This window comes from Arachis hypogaea, chromosome 20 (assembly GCF_003086295.3).
Source record: "Arachis hypogaea cultivar Tifrunner chromosome 20, arahy.Tifrunner.gnm2.J5K5, whole genome shotgun sequence".
Classification (NCBI taxonomy): Eukaryota; Viridiplantae; Streptophyta; class Magnoliopsida; order Fabales; family Fabaceae; genus Arachis; species Arachis hypogaea.
In genome coordinates, this window is record NC_092055.1 from 14,300,395 (window position 1) to 14,320,400 (window position 20,006).

The window sequence follows — 20,006 nt, forward strand, 5'->3', positions numbered from 1 at the left end:
CGAAATCTAATCTCCGATAAGGTAGTGATGAGGGGAAATTGTCGGTTAAGAATTTTCACTAAATAATCACGTTGCAAGTATAGATGCAAACTAACAATTTATCCTCCAATCAAAGTGTAAAAAATTTGTCACAATACAAATCAAAATAATCGGGAGTATTAATTCCGGGTCGTTCTCCCTAGAAATTGTAATGAAGTTCTCAATTATTGGCTATGAGAGAAATTGGGGGTGAGATAGCAATTGACAAGAAATGTAAATAACAAGGTAAATGACAATTAACTAATAAAGAAAAGGAAATCAAATGGTAAAAAGGTCTTGACAATGGTTGATGGTTAAGGATCTCTATCCTTGTTACCAACCACAATATGATAATTGCAAGGATCAATTCCATTTAGTCATCCTCTAACAATTGGAGGAAGGTCAAATGAGCTTCATTAATCCTAACCCATAAGTCCTAGCCACTCACTAATTGAATTAGTGAAGACTAGTGTCAATGGACACCAATTATTAATCACTTAGACATTAGTAACTCAAGGTCACCCAAGTTACCATCCTAAGCCAAAAATAGGAAAAATCTACTCTATAGCTAAAAGAAATATTTCATCAAACACCTAGAATTCAATAAAAACAAACATCATAAAATGCAAGAATTAATAAAAGCTATAACTATCATAAGCAAGAAATTAATAATAGCAACTAAGGTAAACATGAAAAGACATGGAAGCATAAAATTGCATTAAAAGAGAATTAAAATTGACAAGAGAGTTCATAAACTAAATTGGCAAAATAAAAAAATTAACAAAAGAAGTAGATAAACTAAAGTGCTAGAACAAATAAAAGTAAAGGAGAACTAAATTGAAGCAAAAATAAAATCTAGATCTAAGAAGAAATTGAAATAAGAACCCTAAAATCTAGAGAGATGAGAGAGCCTCTCTCTAGAATTCTACATCTATCTAAAACTAAACTTAATCTAATGTGTGTAATGTGGAATCCCCATCCTCCTTCACTCCCCAGCCTCTAATCTACAGACTGGGCTCGAAACTGAGCCAAAATTGAGCTCTGAAATCGCCCCCAACGTGTTCTCTTTAGTGAGGCATGTGCCGCTTGTCACGCGTACGCGTCGGCCACGCGTACGCATCGTAGAGCTTTGAACAAGGTCACGCGTACGCATAGGTGGACGATGATCCTGGTCACGCGCACGCGTCAACCACGCATACGCGTCGGGACCAGCTTCTCAAATCTTTAATTCTTTGTGATCCTTCCACTTTTGCATAGTTCCTTTCCATCCTCTAAGCCATTATTACCCTATAATTCTGAAATCTTTTGACAAACATATCACGGCATCGAATGGTAATAAGAGAGGATTGGAAATTAGCAATTTTAAGGCCTAGGAAGCATGTTTTCATTCTTAAGTACAAATTAGGAAGGATTCATAAAACCATGCAATTTATATGGATAAGTGTAAAAATAGTTAACAAAATCCACTCAATTCAATTCAAAATAAACCATAAAATAGTGGTTTATCAATCTCCTCACACTTAAACCTTAGCATATCCTTATGCTAAGCTCAAGAAAAGCCATAAAGGGGTGAAGAGGAATGGTAGGATTTATTAAATGCAACCTATCTATATGAATGCAACTACATGCTAAATGCTTCTACCTACTTGGTTAAAAGTAAATCATCTCCAAGAACATATATGAGCAAGTAAGGCTAAGATAGCATGATGATCCATGAATTTCACTAATTCGATCTCAAAATGAAGCACAAATAGACTTGTAAGAAGAAAGCTCATGAAAGCCGGGAACAAGGAATTGAGTATCGAACCCTCACCGGAAGTGTTTACACTCTAATATCTCTAGTGTTTGAGGGTCGATTCTCTCAATTCTCTACTAATCTTGCTTTCTAAGGCTTGCTTTTCTTCTACCAATCAACATATGATCAATGCATGAATACACATATCAAGAGGTCTTTTCATGGGTTGTAATGGGGTTAGGGTCAAGGTAGGATTGTATTTGGCTAACTAGACTAAAATTTAAATCCTTGATTAACCTAAACTTCCCACCTAACCTAAGACAATCCATGTAATCAAAATACAAAACCTAACTACCCATTAACTATCTTTTTCACATATTCATGCATCCCAAATTTGAGTACAATACATATGCATTGCTACCACTATTTACTTTGGGGCATTTTGTCCCTTTTTATTTCTTTCTTTTTCTCTTTTTCTCTTTTTATTTTTCTTTTCTTCTTTTTTTTATTTTTTTATTTTTATTTTTTTTGTTTTTATGTATAAATAGTGGAATATATATATATATATATATATATATATATATATATATATATATATATATATATATATATATATATATATATATATGAGAGATTAATGCATATGATTAAAGTGTTGGATGCATGAGCATGTGCCAAAACTTTTTTTTTTTCACATTTTAACAAAAGAATCTAAAATACCCAATTTTCAAACCAAGTGTTCCCAAACCCAATTTTCCCACACTTAATTCATGCACACTCTCACTAGTCTAAGCTAACCAAAGATTCAAATTAAGGACATTCATTGTTTTCTGCTTAGAGTTAGTGATGTACTAAAATAAAGAACAAATGTGGTTAAATAGGCTCAACATTGGATTGCAAAGATTGATAACAAGGTAAGGCCATTTGGGTATGTGAGCTTAGTGAAATAAATGCCTCAATCACATAAATGCATTCATACATCAAACAATGAAAATATAGAATCAAGCAAGACAAAGATCACAATCTTAGAAAGAACAACACACACCAAAATAAAATATTGGTTGATAAGATGCAACCAATTAATTAGGCTCAAAATCTCACTAGACTTGTGTGTTCTAGCTCTAAAACCATGTTCCAAAATTAATTCCTTCAAGCAAGTTCAACAAAACTTTTTAATTCAATTTAGTGGAATGCCCTGAAACAGTTTCTTGAAAAAGAAATCATCACTTCAACCAAGTAGTCCTAACAAGAAAGAAGTGGTAGAATATGTACAAACTCTAACTATTATGCAATCTATCATGCAATACAACAACTAACTAACAAAGAAGATTAAGAATTGGTGTTGAAAAAGGGAGTAGTTACCCACGGAAGTCGGTCCCCGACCTCTCCACACTTAAAGATTGCACCATCCTCAGTGCATTCAAAGATGAGCAACGGGTGGGATGCTACCACTGATAAGTTTTTTCAAAAGATTATACGGAGGGACTTGTTTAGAAGCCTTTTTCTTTCCATTCTAGGTGGCCATCCTGAAAGAAGAGAAAAAGAAAGAAGATTAAACCCACAAACAAAGATATTAAAACAAATAGAATATAGGTAGGACTAATGCCAAATAAAAGTGGGGTTCTTAACTACATGGTAGCTACAACATGTAAGTAAGAAAGCAATATAAACGAAGAGCATATCAACTAACACTTGATGCAAGAGTAAAATCAAAGCATAAGTAAATGGCATGAAGAGCATTTGGGGCATCAAGTTTAAATAGGAAAGAGTGGGTCATGAAAGACATGCAAGTTCATATCAATGCACAAAGGATGCAAGACTCATCAAAGATTAAACATTGACCTAAAAATTTCATCACCTAATCAATATCAAATAAGTCAAGAAGCACCAAAATGATCCAAGAAATTCTCAACAGTTGCGTAGAAAAATTCAACACCAATGTTAAAATAACAAACTTAGAAAAGAAAATAAGAACAAGCAAAAAAGTTAAAATGTAATGAATAAAATTATGCAAATACAATAAGCAAAAGAGAATGAAAGAAGATAAAGATGAGAAGTAAAACTTTGAAAAGGGAGAGAAGAAGAAAGTAAGAAAGGAAAAAGAATGAGTAGGAAAGAAATAAAGAAAGAAGAAGTAGACTGAAGAATCAAGGTAGAAACAGGGCAGTTGAGGTCGCGAAGGCGACGCACACGCGTGGGTCATGCGTGTGCTCGACAAAGAGGAAAAGGCAGGTGACGCGTACGTGTGAGATGAAGAAAAAGAAACTGACGCGTACGCGTGAGAGCTTTTCATGTCAAGCGCACAACACCCGCATGGTTCTAGCACAACTCTCTGTTCGGAACCAGGCAGCAGCATCCTCCCCGAACCATTTCAGCATGGCGCTCGCATCACCAAAATTTGGGCGTCAATGCGCACGCGTCGGTCATGCCTACACGTGACATCCCCCCCCCCTTTTTTTAAAGAAAGCATAAAAACAGAACAAAATTATCTCAACCACTATATACATTCTTAAAACCAACCAAAATCAAAATTACCAAAATTCCTAACTTTTAAAAACCATTTTAACATGCAACTAACCAATTCAAACAAAAAATGCAATTCAAAACAAGGATACAATTCAAAACAACTAACCTACAAAGTAAAGCATAGAATTAACCAAACAAACTAACAACTAAGGTAATATATACAAGAGTGATATCAAAGTAAGAAACTACCTAACAATGGCAACTCAATTCATTCATTGATTATATCTACAAGAGCATGGAAAGAGGTTATCATGATGGAGTGTCTCCCACCTAGCACTTTTATTTATTGTCCTTAAGTTGGACAATTGATGGGGTCCTTGCTATGGTGGCTTATGCTTGAATTCTTCATTGAATCCCCACCAATGTTTGTATTTCCAATAGCCTCCAGGATCCCAAACTATGTATACCACTCTTCCAAGAAACCTCAAGCAAGTAGCAAGACCCCAAAATTGATTATTGTTGATGTGTATTACGGGATCCCATACTTTCTTTGTCAACACCCTTTCTTCTTGATGATCATGCTTCCAATTGGGTGACAAACTTCTTGAATTCTCCTTAGAACTCTTAATCTTCATCCTAAATCCTTTGAATTGAGTTCCACTCCACCTTTGAATCCTAAAGTTTGAGCTTCTTCCCACTATGCACCTTGATTCTAGTTGCCAACCAACATCCAACTCTTTTCTACTTTCTAACCCACAAATAGCTCTAAGTTGACCATCTGTTTCTAACAAAGCATATTGATAGGGGTTAAGGAAATTAAAGGATGAGATGATTACCCACTCAATTTAATTTGGATGGTGACTTAGCAAGGAAGGTATCCAATGGTTTTGATAATGTGAGCTTTACTCCTTTTGACTCCTCCTTTATGACTTCTACCTTTTGACAACTTTCTTCAACTTTCACTTGTTGTCAACTTCTTCCAACTCCTCCTCATCATCAATCAAATCAAATTTTGGAGGTTATATGAAGTCCACTTCAACCTCAATTTCACATCAAATGGAAGAAGCTTCAACAAGGTCACCAATGTCATTTGGTATAGAGTTGTCTTCAATGATGGAATTTGTCTCTTGTTCAACCTCTCCTAGATCTTCAACTATTCCTTAATCTTCAAGGATCTCTACTTCCTATATACAATAGCCAATAGCATAACACCATTGAAATTCCCCGGCAACGGAGCCAAAAACTTGAAAGAAGAACTTATGTTGATCTAGAATTTATCATTAAAAATGGGATTGTTTTGTTGCAAGCATGGTCTAGACCAACAACCACTCCTCAATCAAAGTTTAGAGTTTTGGTTGTCACAAGTCTAACTCAATAAAAGTAACCGAAGTATTTAAACCTCGGGTCGTCTTTTCAAGGAATTGTAGTGAGGTATGCATATTATTGGTTATGGTATTAAAGGGGGTTGGGTTGGTAAAAAGGGAAAGAAATTAAAGGACAACAAAAGTAAAGTAAGAAACTAAAGCAAACAATAACTAAAGAGAGACATTCATGGCAAGGATTAAGAATCTAAGCTTTCTATCCTAATCACTAATCATATTATAATAATTATCAAGAGCTTATCCTATTTAGTCATCTCCAACAATGGAAGAAGGTACAATGTTATCTTCACACGAGAGAAAGTCAAATAAGACTAGTTAATCTCAATTCAAAAGTCCTAATCAACTTACTAATTGAATTAGCAAAAGATTAGCGTCGATGGAAACAATATTAACTAACAACTCTAGATCACCAACATAAGTTGGGTATTCATAACTCAAGATTGCCTAATTCCTCTTTCCAAGCCAAGAATGCTCAAAAATCTACTCTAACATCCAACCAAGTATTTTGTCAAACACTTGGAAGGCATAAAAGGAAAGCATATTAAATTGCAAAAAATATAAAAACTAACAACTACCCAATGCAACGAATCAACAATAGCAACTCAAAACAACAATAAAAGAATATCAAACATTAAATTGCATTGAAAGAAAATCCAAATCCAACAAAAGTGCATCAACATAAAAGAAGTGTGAAAAGGGAAATTAACAAGAAAACTAAGAAGAACAAAGATGTAAGAACAAGAAATTGTAAAGGAAACAAGATGAAAACAAGAATTAAATCCTAGATCTAAAATGCAATTAACCTAAAAATCCTAATTCTAGAGAGAAGAGGGAGCTTCTCTCTCTAGAAAACTAAACTACATGATGCTAACCTAAAACTAATTACTCCCCCTTGATCCATCTGGAATTCTGCATGAAATAGTCTCAAGAACGAGTTGGATTTGGGCCTGTGCAGCTCAGAAAATCGCCCCCAGCGAATTCACTTTAATGAGGTCACGTGCTGGCTTTGATGTGTATGCATGGGTCACACGTACGCGTCGTCTGGCATTTTCCTTGTCACGCGTACGCGTCATGTCACGCGTACGCGTTGCCTGGACGATGCTCCTCTTCACGCATGCGCGTCGCTCTAAATGCTCCAAATCCTTACTTTTCCATGAATTCTCCACTTTGCATGCTTTTCTCTTTACTTCTTCCATCCAATACTTGCCTTATGAATCTGAAATCACTCAACAAACATATCAAGGCATTGAATGGAATTAAGGTGAATTAAATTTAGCTATTTTTAGGCCTAAAAAGCATGTTTTCACTCTTAAGCACAAATTTAGGGAGAATTACAAAACCATGCTATTTCATTGAATAAATGTGAGAAAAGTTGATAAAATTCTCTAAATTAAGTACAAGATAAACCACAAAATTGGGGTTTATCAAACCCAAACCTCCCCACACTTAAACCAAGCATGTCCTCATGCTAAACTCAAGAAAGAAACAAAGGGTATTAACATTTATTCAATGCAAACTACCTAAATACAACCTATCTACATACAATCTATCTAAATGAATGCATCTACTTAGTCAAAGTAAATCAATTTCCAAGTAAACATGATGAACATGAGGGCTAAGGCAATAGCAACCAAGTCAAATCTACAATTGAATTGAGTTATTGAAAAGATTTTAACAACTTGCAAGAAAAGAGATGATTATAGGTGAAAACATGTAATTAAGCAAGCGAACCTTATCGGATGTGTATCCGCTCTAGTCACTCAAGTGTATAGGGTTGATTCACTCAATTCTCCTCTAATCATGCTTTCTAAGATTTGTTTTTCATCTAACAATCAACAATTATTTTATGCATGCATACAAATATCATGAGGTCTTTTTATAGGTTGTAATGGGACTAAGGTCAAGGTAGGATGCATATGATCAAGTGAGCTTGAAATTTGAATCTTTGATTAACTTAAACTTCCCACCTAACCTATATAACAACTCATACAATTTCAAAGCTAACCTAACTACCCATTCTTCACTTTTTCACACACTCATGTATTCTATTTTTGATTCACATCTCATATGCATTGATTATTATTGAACTTCACTTTGAGACATTTTCCCCCTTTTTATTGCTTTTCTTTTCTTTTTCTATATATATATATATATTTTTTTTTCTTTATCATTTTTTTACTAAAGTATATACAAACATATCATTGCATATGATTTTACATATTTAATGCATGAGTATGTACCCAATTCCCAATATTTTCAATAGAAATACAAAAACACTCTTTTATCCCAACCAATGTTTCCAACTCTCCCAAACTTGAATGATAAACACTCTCACTAGCCTAAGCTAATCAAAGATCCAAATTAAGGACATTTATTATTTTTCGCTTTAAGGCTTGTAATGTGCTAAAATTAAGAACAAATTGGTTTAGCATAGGCTCAAAGTTGGCTAACAATGGAAGATAGAAGGTAGGCTGATGTGTGAAATCGTGATCATTCCTTCCTTGGTAACGGCGCTAAAAACTCAATGCGCACGTTCATGTTCTTCATTCTGTTTCACAACTTTGTACAACTAACTAGCAAGTACACTGGGTCGTCCAAGTAATAAACCTTACGTGAGTAAGGGTCGATCCCACGAAGATTGTCGGCTTGAAGCAAGCTATGGTCACCTTGTAAATCTCAGTCAGGCGGATTCAAATGTATTAAGAGATTATAGTGTACTAAAAGATAATTAAAATAGGATAGAGATACTTATGTAATTCATTGGTGAGAATTTCAGATAAGTGTATAGAGATGCTTTCGTCCCTCTGAACCTCTGCTTTCCTGCTGTCTTCATCCAATCATTCCTACTCCTTTCCATGGCAAGCTGTATGTTGGGCATCACCGTTGTCAATGGCTACTTCCCGTCCTCTCAGTGAAAATGGTCCAAGATGCTCTGTCACGGCACGGCTATTCATCTGTCGGTTCTCGATCATACTGGAATAGGATCCATTGATCCTTTTGCGTCTGTCACTACGCCCAGCACTCGCGAGTTTTAAGCTCGTCACAGCCATCCCTTCCCAGATCCTACTCGGAATACCACAGACAAGGTTTAGACTTTTCGGATCTCAGGAATGGTCATCCATAGGTTCTAACTTATACCACGAAGACACTAATAACTCAGACTCGGTCCCCTGTATTAGATATCCAAGAGATATCCATTCAATCTAAGGTAGAACGGAAGTGGTTGTCAGGCACGCGTTCATAAGTTGAGAATGATGATGACTATCACGATCATCACATTCATCATATTGAAGTGCGAATGAATATCTTAGAAGCGGAATAAGCTGAATTGAATAGAAAAATAGTAGTACTTTGTATTAATTCATGAGGAACAGCAGAGCTCCACACCTTAATCTATGGTGTGTAGAAACTCTACCGTTGAAAATACATAAGTGATGAAGGTGCAGGCATGGCTGAATGGCCAGCCCTCAAAACGTGATCAAAGGATCAAAAAATAATCCAAAGATGATGTAAATACAATAGTAAAAAGTCCTATTTATACTAAACTAGTTACTAGGGTTTACAGAATGAGTAAATGATGCAGAAATCCACTTCCGGGGCCAACTTGGTGTGTGCTTGGGCTGAGCATTGAGTTTTACACGTGTAGAGGCCTCTCTTGGAGTTGAACGCCAGTTTGTAACCTGTTTCTGGCGTTTAACTCCACTTTGTAACCTGTTTCTAGCGTTTGACTCCAGAATGCAGCATGGAACTGGCATTGAACGCCAGTTTACATTGTCTATCCTTATTCAAAGTATGGACTATTATATATTTCTGGAAATCCCTGGATGTCTACTTTCCAACGCAATTGAAAGCGCACCATTTGGAGTTCTGTAGCTCCAGAAAATTCACTTTGAGTGCAGGGAGGTCAGAATCCAACAACATCAGCAGTCCTTTTTCAGCCTGAATCAGATTTTTGCTCAAGTCCCTCAATTTCTGCCAGAAAATACCTGAAATCACAGAAAAACACAAAAACTTATAGTAAAGTCTAGAAATTTAAATTTTAATTAAAAACTAATAAAAATATACTAAAAACTAACTAAATCATACTGAAAACTATGTAAAAATAATGCCAAAAAGCGTATAAATTATCCGCTCATCACAACACCAAACTTAAATTGTTGCTTGTCCCCAAGAACTGAAAATCAAATAGGATAAAAAGAAGAGAATATACTATAGATTCCAAAATATCAATGAAACTTAGCTCCAATCAGATGAGCGGGATTTGTAGCTTTTTGCCTCTTGAATAGTTTTGGTATCTCACTTTATCCATTGAGGTTCAGAATGATTGGCATCTATAGGAACTTAGAATTCAGATAGTGTTATTGATTCTCCTAGTTCAGTATGTTGATTCTTGAACACAGCTACTTTATGAGTCTTGGCCGTGGCCATAAGCACTTTGTTTTCCAGTATTACTACCGGATACATGAATGCCACAGACACATAACTGGGTGAACCTTTTCAGATTGTGACTCAGCTTTGCTAGAGTCCCCAATTAGAGGTGTCCAGGGTTCTTAAGCACACTCCTTTTTTGCTTTGGACCTTGACTTTAATCGCTCAGTCTCAAGTTTTCACTTGACACCTTCACGCCACAAGCACATGGTTAGGGACAGCTTGGTTCAGCCGCTTAGGCCAGGATTTTATTCCTTTAGGCCCTCCTATCCACTGATGCTCAAAGCCTTGGATCCTTTTTATTTACCCTTGCCTTTTGGTTTTAAGGGTTATTGGCTTTTTGCTCTTGCCTTTTGGTTTAAAGAGCTTTTGGCTTTTTCTGCTTGCTTTTTCTTTTTCTATTTTTTTCGGCATTTTTTTTCTTTTCTCTCTTTTTTTTCTGCAAGCTTTTGTATTCACTGCTTTTTCTTGCTTCAAGAATCATTTTTATGATTTTTCAGATTATCAAATAACATTTATCCTTTTCATCATTCTTTCAAGAGCCAACATATTTAACATTCATAAACAACAACTTCAAAAGACATATGCACTGTTCAAGCATACATTCAGAAAACAAAAAGTATTGCCACCACATCAAAATAATTAAACTAGTTTCAAGGATGAATTCGAAACCATGTACTTCTTGTTCTTTTGTAATTAAAATATTTTTCATTCAAGAGAGGTGATGGATTCATATTCATAACTTTAAGGCATAGACACTTAGACACTAATGATCATGTATAAGACACAAATATAAATAAACATAAAGCTTAGAAATCGAAAAATAGGAAAATAAATAAACAAGGAGATTAAGGAATGAGTCCACCTTAGTGAGGGTGGCGTCTTCCTCTTCTTGAAGAACCAATGGTGCTCTTGAGCTCCTCTATGTCTCTTCCTTGTCTTTGTTGTTCCTCCCTCATAGCTCTTTGATCTTCTCTAATTTCATGGAGGATGATGGAGTGCTCTTGGTGCTCCATCCTTAGTTGTCCTATGTTGGAACTTAATTCTCCTAGGAAAGTGTTGATTTGCTCCCAATAATTCTGTGGAGGAAAGTGCATCCCCTGAGGCATCTCAGGGATTTCATGGTGAAGAATCTCCTCATGCTCATGTTGAGGTCCCTGATCTCTTGTTTGCTCCATCTTTTTCTTAGTGATGGGCTTATCCTCTTCAATGAGAATATCTCCCTCTATGTCAATTTCAGCTGAATTGCAGGGGTGGCAAATAAGGTGAGGAAAGGCTAACCTTGCCAAATTAAAGGACTTGTCAGCCACCTTGTAGAGTTCTTGAGGTATGATCTCATGAACTTCCACCACCTCCCCAATCATGATACTATAGATCATGATGGCCTGGTCTACAGTAACTTCAGACCGGTTACTAGTAGGAATGATTGAGCGTTGAATGAACTCCAACCATCCTCTAGCTACTGGTTTGAGGTCAAGCCTTCTTAGTTGAACCGGCTTGCCTTTTGAGTCAATTTTCCATTGAGCTCCTTCCACACATATGTCCATGAGGACTTGGTCCAACCTTTGATCAAAGTTGACTCTTCTACTGTAGGGGCGTGCGTTTTCTTCCATTATTGGTAAGTTAAACGCCAACCTTACATTTTCCGGATTGAAATCTAAGTAATTCCCCCAAACCATGGTGAGTCAATTCTTTGGATTCGGGTTCACACTTTGATCATGGTTCCTAGTGATCCATGCATTTGCATAGAACTCTTGAACCATTAGGATCCCAACTTGTTGGATGGGGTTGGTGAGAACTTCCCAACCTCTTCTTTGGATCTCAAGTCGGATCTCCGGATACTCATTCTTTTTGAGTTTGAAAGGAACCTCAGGGATCACTTTCTTCTTGGCCACAACTTCATAGAAGTGGTCTTGATGGACCTTAGAGATGAATCTCTCCATCTCCCATGACTCAGAGGTGGAAGCAATTACCTTCCCTTTCCTCTTTCTAGAGGTTTCTCTGGCCTTAGGTACCATGAATGGTTATGGAAAAACAAAAAGCTATGCTTTTACCACACCAAACATAAAATGGTTACTCGTCCCCGAGCAAAAGAAGAAAGAAAGAAGTAAAAGAAGAAGAAAAATGGGGGAGAGAGAGAGAGAGATGGTTTCGGCCAAGGGGAAGAAGAGAGGGTTTTGTTGTGTGAAAATGAAGAGGAAATGAGGGGTTTATATAGGAGTGGGGAGGGGTTTAGGGTTCGGCCATTTAGGGTTGGATTTGGGAGGGAAATTATTTTGAATTTAAAGGTAGGTGGGGTTTTTGGGGAAGAGAGGATGGATGTGATTGGTGAAGAGGTGATGGGGAAGAGTGATTGAGTTGATTGGTGAGGGGTATTTGGGAAAGAGAGTTATGGAAAGGTATGAAGAGGAGAAAAGAAGTAGGTGGGGATCCTGTGGGGTCCACAGATCCTGAGGTGTTTGAGGATTTCTCATCCCTTCACCTTTTAGGTGTGTAAAACGCCCTATATATGCAATCCTGGCGTTTAATGCCAGACTGCAGCATATTTATGGCGTTAAACGCCACTTCCATGCTTGTTTTGGGCGTTCAACGCCAGTCCATAGCATGTTTCTGGCGTTGAACGCCAATATGGTTCATGTTTCTGGCGTTAAACGCCAGTCTGATGCTTGTTTCTGGCGTTTAATGCCAGCTTTCCTCTGGGTGCAATCCTGGCGTTTAAACACCAGACTGCTGCTTGTTTCTGGCGTTTAACGCCAGTTTCATGCTCTGTTCTGGCGTTAAACGCCAGCCAGATGCTCCTTACTGGTGTTTAAACGCCAGTAAGCCCTTCCTCCAGGGTGTTCTATTTTCAATGCTGTTTTTCATTCTGTTTTCGATTTTTCAGTAGTTTTTATGACTCTACATGATCATCAACCTAATAAAACATGAAATAACAAAGAGAAAATAAAATAAAAGTGATTAATTAACATTGGGTTGCCTCCTAACAAGCGCTTCTTTAATGTCAATAGCTTGACAGTGAGCTCTCATGGAGTCTCACAGATAATCAGAGCAAGGTTGGGACCTCCCAACACCAAACTTAGAGTTTGGTTGTGAGGGTTCAACACCAAACTTAGAGTTTGGTTGTGGCCTCCCAACACCAAACTTAGAGTTTGACTGTGGGGGCTTTGGTTGACTCTGCAGTGAGAGAAGCTTTTCATGCTTCCTCTCCATGGTTACAGAAGGAGATCCTTGAGTTTTAAACACAAGGTAGTCCTCATTTAGTTGAAGGACCAACTCTCCTCTGTCCACATCAATCACAGCTCTTACTGTGGCTAGGAAGGGTCTTCCAAGGATGATGGATTCATCCTCATCCTTCCCAGTATCCAAGATTATGAAATTAGCAGGGATGTAAAGGCCTTCAACCTTTACTAGCACGTCCTCAACTTGTCTATAAGCTTGTTTTCTGGAGTTTTCTGCCATCTCTAATGAGATTCTGGCAGCTTGCACCTCAAAAATTCCCAGTTTCTCCATTACAGAGAGTGGCATGAGGTTTATCCCTGACCCAAGGTCACATAGAGCCTTCTCAAAGGTCATGGAGCCTATGGTACAAGGTATTAAGAACTTTCCAGGATCCTGTTTCTTCTGAGGCAATCTCAGTTGATCCAGATCACTCAGTTCATTGGTGAGCAAGAGAGGTTCATCTTCCCAAGTCTCATTACCAAATAATTTGGCATTCAGCTTCATGATTGCACCAAGGTACTTGGCAACTTGCTCTTCAGTGACATCTTCATTCTCTTCAGCAGAAGAATACTCATCAGAGCTCATGAATGGCATAAGGAGGTTCATTGGAATCTCTATGGTCTCTAGATGAGCCTCAGATTCCCTTGGTTCCTCAGAGAGAAACTCCTTATTGATCTCTGGACGTCCCAGGAGGTCTTCCTCATTGGGATTCACGTCCTCTTCCTCCTTTGTAGGTTCGGCCATATTGGTTATATCAATGGCCTTGCACTCTCTCTTTGGATTCTCTTCTGTATTGCTTGGGAGAGTACTAGGAGGTGTTTCAGTGATCTTCTTACTCATCTGGCCCACTTGTGCCTCCAAATTTCTTATGGAGGACCTTGTTTCACTCATGAAACTTAAAGTGGCCTTGGACAGATTAGAGACTAAGTTTCCTAAATTAGAGGTATTTTGTTCAGAATTCTCTGTCTGTTGCTGAGAAGATGATGGAAAAGGCTTGCTATTGCTGAGCGTATTTCTTCCACCATTATTAAAGCCTTGTTGAGGCTTTTGTTGATCCTTCCATGAGAAATTTGGATGATTTCTCTATGATGAATTATAGGTGTTTCCATAAGGTTCACCCATGTAATTCACCTCTGCTATTGCAGGGTTCTCAGGATCATAAGCTTCTTCTTCAGAAGATACCTCTTGAGTACTGTTGGATGTAGCTTGCATTCCATTTAGACTCTGAGAAATCATAGTGACTTGCTGAGTCAATATTTTGTTCTGAGCCAATATGGCATTCAGAGTATCAATTTCAAGAACCCCCTTCTTCATAGGCGTCCCATTACTCACAGGATTCCTTTCAGAAGTATACATGAACTGGTTATTTGCAACCATGTCAATGATTTCTTGAGCTTCTGAAGGCGTTTTCTTTAGGTGAATGGATCCACCTGCAGAATGGTCCAATGACATCTTTGATAGCTCAGACAGACCATCATAGAATATATCCAGGAAGGTCCATTCTGAAAGCATGTCAGAAGGACACTTTTTGGTCAGTTGCTTATATCTCTCCCAAGCTTCATAGAGGGATTCACCTTCTTTCTGTCTGAAGGTTTGAACATCCACTCTAAGCTTACTAAGCTTTTGAGGAGGAAAGAACTTGGCTAAGAAAGCCTTGACCAGCTTATCCCAAGAGTTCAGGCTATCCTTAGGTTGAGAGTCCAACCATACTCTAGCTCTGTCTCTTACAGCAAATGGGAAAAGCATAAGCCTGTAGACCTCGAAATCAACCCCATTGGTCTTAACAGTATCACAGATCTGCAATAATTCAGTTAAGAACTGAAAAGGATCTTCAGATGGAAGTCCATGAAACTTGCAGTTCTGTTGCATCAGAGAAACTAATTGAGGTTTAAGCTCAAAATTGTTTGCTCCAATGGCAGGGATTGAGATGCTTCTTCCATGTAAATTGGAATTAGGTGCAGTAAAGTCACCAAGCATCCTCCTTGCATTGTTATTATTTTCGGCCATATCTTCTTCTTTTTCGAAAATTTCTGTCAGATTTTCTCCAGAGAGTTGTGCTTTAGCTTCCCTTAGCTTCCTCTTCAGAGTCCTTTCAGGTTCAGGATCAGCTTCAACAAGAATGTTCTTATCATTGTTCCTGCTCATATGAAAAAGAAGAGAACAGAAAATAATAGGGATCCTCTTTGCCTCAGTAGAGAGAGGTTCCTTTATGTGAGTAGAAGAAGAGAAGAATATGAGAAGGAGAAGAGAAAAACTTGAACACAGAGAGGGAGATGGGGTTCGAATTTTGAGTGGAAGAGAAGTGTTAGTAGATGAATAAATAAATAGAAGGAGATTAGAGATAAGAAAGGAATTCGAAAATTAAACAAAATAAGATAAAAATATTTTAAAATTAAATTTAAAATTCAAAAGTTAAAATTGAAATTGAATTAAAATTAAAATTAAAAACAATTAGTTAATTAAAAAGGAATTTTGAAAAAGAGAGAAGGGATTTTTGAAAATTAGAGAGAGAGAGAGAGAGAGTTAGTTAGGTAGTTTTGAAAAAGATATGATTGATTAAAAGAGATTTGAAATTTGTTTTTGAAAAAGATATGATTGAAATTGAAAAAGATATGATTGAAACAAAAAGATAAGATTGATTGAAAAAGATTTGAAAATCAAATTAAAAAGATAAGTGGTTAGAAAAGATTTTGAAATTGATTTTGAAAAGATATGATTGAAAATTAATTTGAAAAAGAAATTTAAAAAGATTTGATTTTTGAAATCAAAGTTGATTACTTGACTAACAAGAAACTAAAAGATATGATTTTAAATTTAAAAGATTGAACTTTTCTTAATAGGCAAGTAACAACTTTGAAAAATTTTGAATCAAAACATTAAATGCTAATAAAATTTTCGAAAATTAAGAAATAAAATAAGAAAAAGATTTTGAAGATTAATTTGAATATTTTCAAAAAAATGAAAAAGATTTTGAAAAATTTTAAAAAGGAATTCAAAAATATGAAAAGAAAATTGAAAAAGATTTGATTTTGAAAAAGATAAGATTTTTAAATTGAAAATTTGATTTGACTCATAAAAATAACTAGATTTTAAAAAATTTTGAAAAAGTCAACTCAAATTTTCGAATTTGATGAGAAGAAAAAGGGAAAGATATTTTTTTTTTATTTTTGAATTTTTTAATGATGAAAGAGAAAAACAACAAAAAGACTCAAAACATGAAGATTATGGATCAAAACACATGATGCATGCAAGAACACTATGAATGTCAAGATGAACACCAAGAACACTTTGAATGTCAAGATGAACACCAAGAACTTATTTTTGAAAGATTTTCAAGAAAAGAAAACATGCAAGACACCAAACTTAAAGATTTTTAATTTTTAGACACTAAGAATTCAAGAATGCATATGAAAAACAAGAAAAGACACAAAATAAGAAAATATGAAGATCAAATAAAGAAGACTGGCCAAGAACAATTTGAAGATCATGAAGAATGCAATGCATGAAATTTTTGAAAATAATTTTTGGAAAATTAAAAAGATACAATTGACACCAAACTTAAAACTTGACTCTAGACTCAAACAAGAAACATAAAAATATTTTTGATTTTATGATTTTATAAATTTTTTTTTATTTTTTTCGAAATTTAATTAGGAAAAACGAAAGAGAAGAAAATTTTTTTTTTGTATTTTTCGAAAATAAGAAATAAAAAGCTTAAAATAAAAATAAAAATACCTAATCTGAGCAACGAGATGAACCGTCAGTTGTCCAAACTCAAAAAATCCCCGGCAACGGCGCCAAAAACTTGGTGTGCGAAATCGTGATCATTCCTTCCTTGGTAACGGCGCTAAAAACTCAATACGCACATTCATGTTCTTAATTCTGTTTCACAACTTCGTACAACTAACCAGCAAGTGCACTGGGTCGTCCAAGTAATAAACCTTATGTGAGTAAGGGTCGATCCCACGGAGATTGTTGGCTTGAAGCAGCTATGGTCACCTTGTAAATCTCAGTCATGCGGATTCAAATGTATTAAGAGATTATAGTGTACTAAAAGATAATTAAAATAGGATAGAGATACTTATGTAATTCATTGGTGAGAATTTCAGATAAGCGTATAGAGATGCTTTCGTCCCTCTGAACCTCTGCTTTCCTGCTGTCTTCATCCAATCATTCCTACTCCTTTCCATGGCAAGCTGTATGTTGGGCATCACCGTTGTCAATGGCTACTTCCCGTCCTCTTAGTGAAAATGGTCCAAGATGCTCTGTCACGGCACGGCTATTCATCTGTCGGTTCTCGATCATACTGGAATAGGATCCATTGATCCTTTTGCGTTTGTCACTACGCCCAGCACTCGCGAGTTTTATGCTCGTCACAGCCATCCCTTCCCAGATCCTACTCGGAATACCACAGACAAGGTTTAGACTTTCCGGATCTCAGGAATGGCCATCCATGGGTTCTAACTTATACCACAAAGACACTAATAACTCGGACTCAGTCCCCTGTATTAGATATCCAAGAGATATCCATTCAATCTAAGGTAGAACGGAAGTGGTTGTCAGGCACGCGTTCATAAGTTGAGAATGATGATGACTGTCACGATCATCACATTCATCAAATTGAAGTGCGAATGAATATCTTAGAAGCGGAATAAGCTGAATTGAATAGAAAAACAGTAGTACTTTGTATTAATTCATGAGGAACAGCAGAGCTCCACAGCTTAATCTATGGTGTGTAGAAACTCTACCGTTGAAAATACATAAATGATGAAGGTTCAGGCATGGCCGAATGGCCAGCCCCCAAAACGTGATCAAAGGATCAAAAAATAATCCAAAGATGATGTAAATACAATAGTAAAAAGTCCTATTTATACTAAACTAGTTACTAGGATTTACAGAATGAGTAAATGATGCAGAAATCCACTTCTGGGGCCCACTTAATGTGTGCTTGGGCTGAGCATTGAGCTTTACACGTGTAGAGGCTTCTCTTGGAGTTGAACGCCAGTTTGTAACTTGTTTCTGGCGTTTAACTCCACTTTGCAACCTGTTTCTGGCGTTTGACTCCAGAATGCAGCATGGAACTGGCGTTGAACGTCAGTTTACATTGTCTATCCTTATTCAAAGTATGGACTATTATACATTGCTGGAAAGCCCTAGATGTCTACTTTCTAACGCAATTGAGAGCGTGCCATTTAAAGTTCTGTAGCTCCAGAAAATCCACTTTGAGTGCAGGGAGGTCAGAATCCAACAGCATCAGCAGTCATTTTTCAGCCTGAATCAGATTTTTGCTCAAGTCCCTCAATTTCAGCCAGAAAATACCTGAAATCACAGAAAAACACACAAACTCATAGTAAAGTCCAGAAATGTGAATTTTAATTAAAAACTAATAAAAATATACTAAAAACTAACTAAATCATACTGAAAACTATGTAAAAACAATGCCAAAAAGCGTATAAATTATCCGCTCATCATAGGCTATTTTGGGTAAGTGAGCTATTTGAAACGATGGCCTCAATCATATAAGTGCATTCATACACAAAATAAATGGACATAAAGAATCAAACAAATCAAAGATTACAATCATAGAAAGAGAATAATACACACAAGAATGAAAATAAGTGGTTATATGATGTAACCACACAATAAGGCTCAAAACTCACATGCTTATGTGCTCTTAACTCAAAAATCATGTTCCACAATATATATAATTTAATCAAGTTCTAAATTTTTTTTTCTCAAATCAATTAGGGTGCCCTATAGATAAATTTCTTGGAAAATTTCATTATTTTGGCTAAGCTTATTATATATATGCAAAATAAGAAAATGCAACTAAAAATTCTAAAAGACCTAAAAAAAATAAATGTGAAAGTGTTGGGATTAGAAATTGTCACCCAAAACCGGCCGATCGGTTGGACGACCTCCACACACTTAAAAGTTTGCACCGTCCTCGGTGCATTCAAAGATGAGCAAGGGGGTACGACGACTTCCTGGATTGCCACCTTCAGCTGGTGGATCAACCGGCTGCTGCGTGTTCTTTTTCCCGCTTTCATCTTTGCTTATGAAAAATCATTTTGAGCAATAGAAAACAGGATAGTAAGAAAAGTAAATGAAAAAGCAAGGAAGCGTGGATTGTTGGAATGAGGTAAAAACCACTAGAACGGAGTGAGTAAATTAGTGTGACATTAGGCACCATTTGGTTGATGTCTATGTATGCCAAAGACAGGGACATAGTGGGACGTGTTCTTTGTTTGGCACGTGAGACACAAACTAAGAAAGACACGGTGACACAGAGATACCCACAAAAAACATGTATTTTGTGTCTTTCCAATTAGCTGAGACACTAATTTTTAAGTTGAGACACTGAAATTTTTTACCATTTTATCCCTTCAACCTAATTTTTTTTCTTCCATCATTCTTCATTTCCTCTCTCAGCCTCCATTGTTGTTGCCCGATTTGGGTTTCAATGGCGTCGCTTCCATCCTCTCTTTGGCAGCGCTGTTTTGTCTTCTGTCTTCTCCTTGCAGGTAGCGTCACATCAAATAAGAAAGTCTCTCTGCCTCCCCCTTCGATCAGCATCAACAACGAATATCGTAACAACAAAGACGCTCTCCCCCATTTGCATTTTGTTCTTCTTCTCTTTGGCAGCGAGAGCAACTACAAATCTACAGTAGAAGCAACCACAAATCTCGTTACAGATATGATATTTTCTCGTCAGTCCTGTCCTTTTTCCATCTTTCCTCATTTTCATCTTCTTTTCA

The 20,006-nt window shown here is 36.6% G+C and overlaps 1 non-coding gene across 1 annotated transcript; it reads left to right on the forward strand.

Moving 5' to 3' along the window:
* The first annotated feature begins 14,754 nt into the window (after window positions 1-14,754).
* On the forward strand, window positions 14,755-14,862 carry LOC112787647 (small nucleolar RNA R71). Its single transcript, XR_003195048.1, has one exon. It is a non-coding gene; the product is annotated as a small nucleolar RNA R71 (small nucleolar RNA).
* Window positions 14,863-20,006: the final 5,144 nt, after the last annotated feature.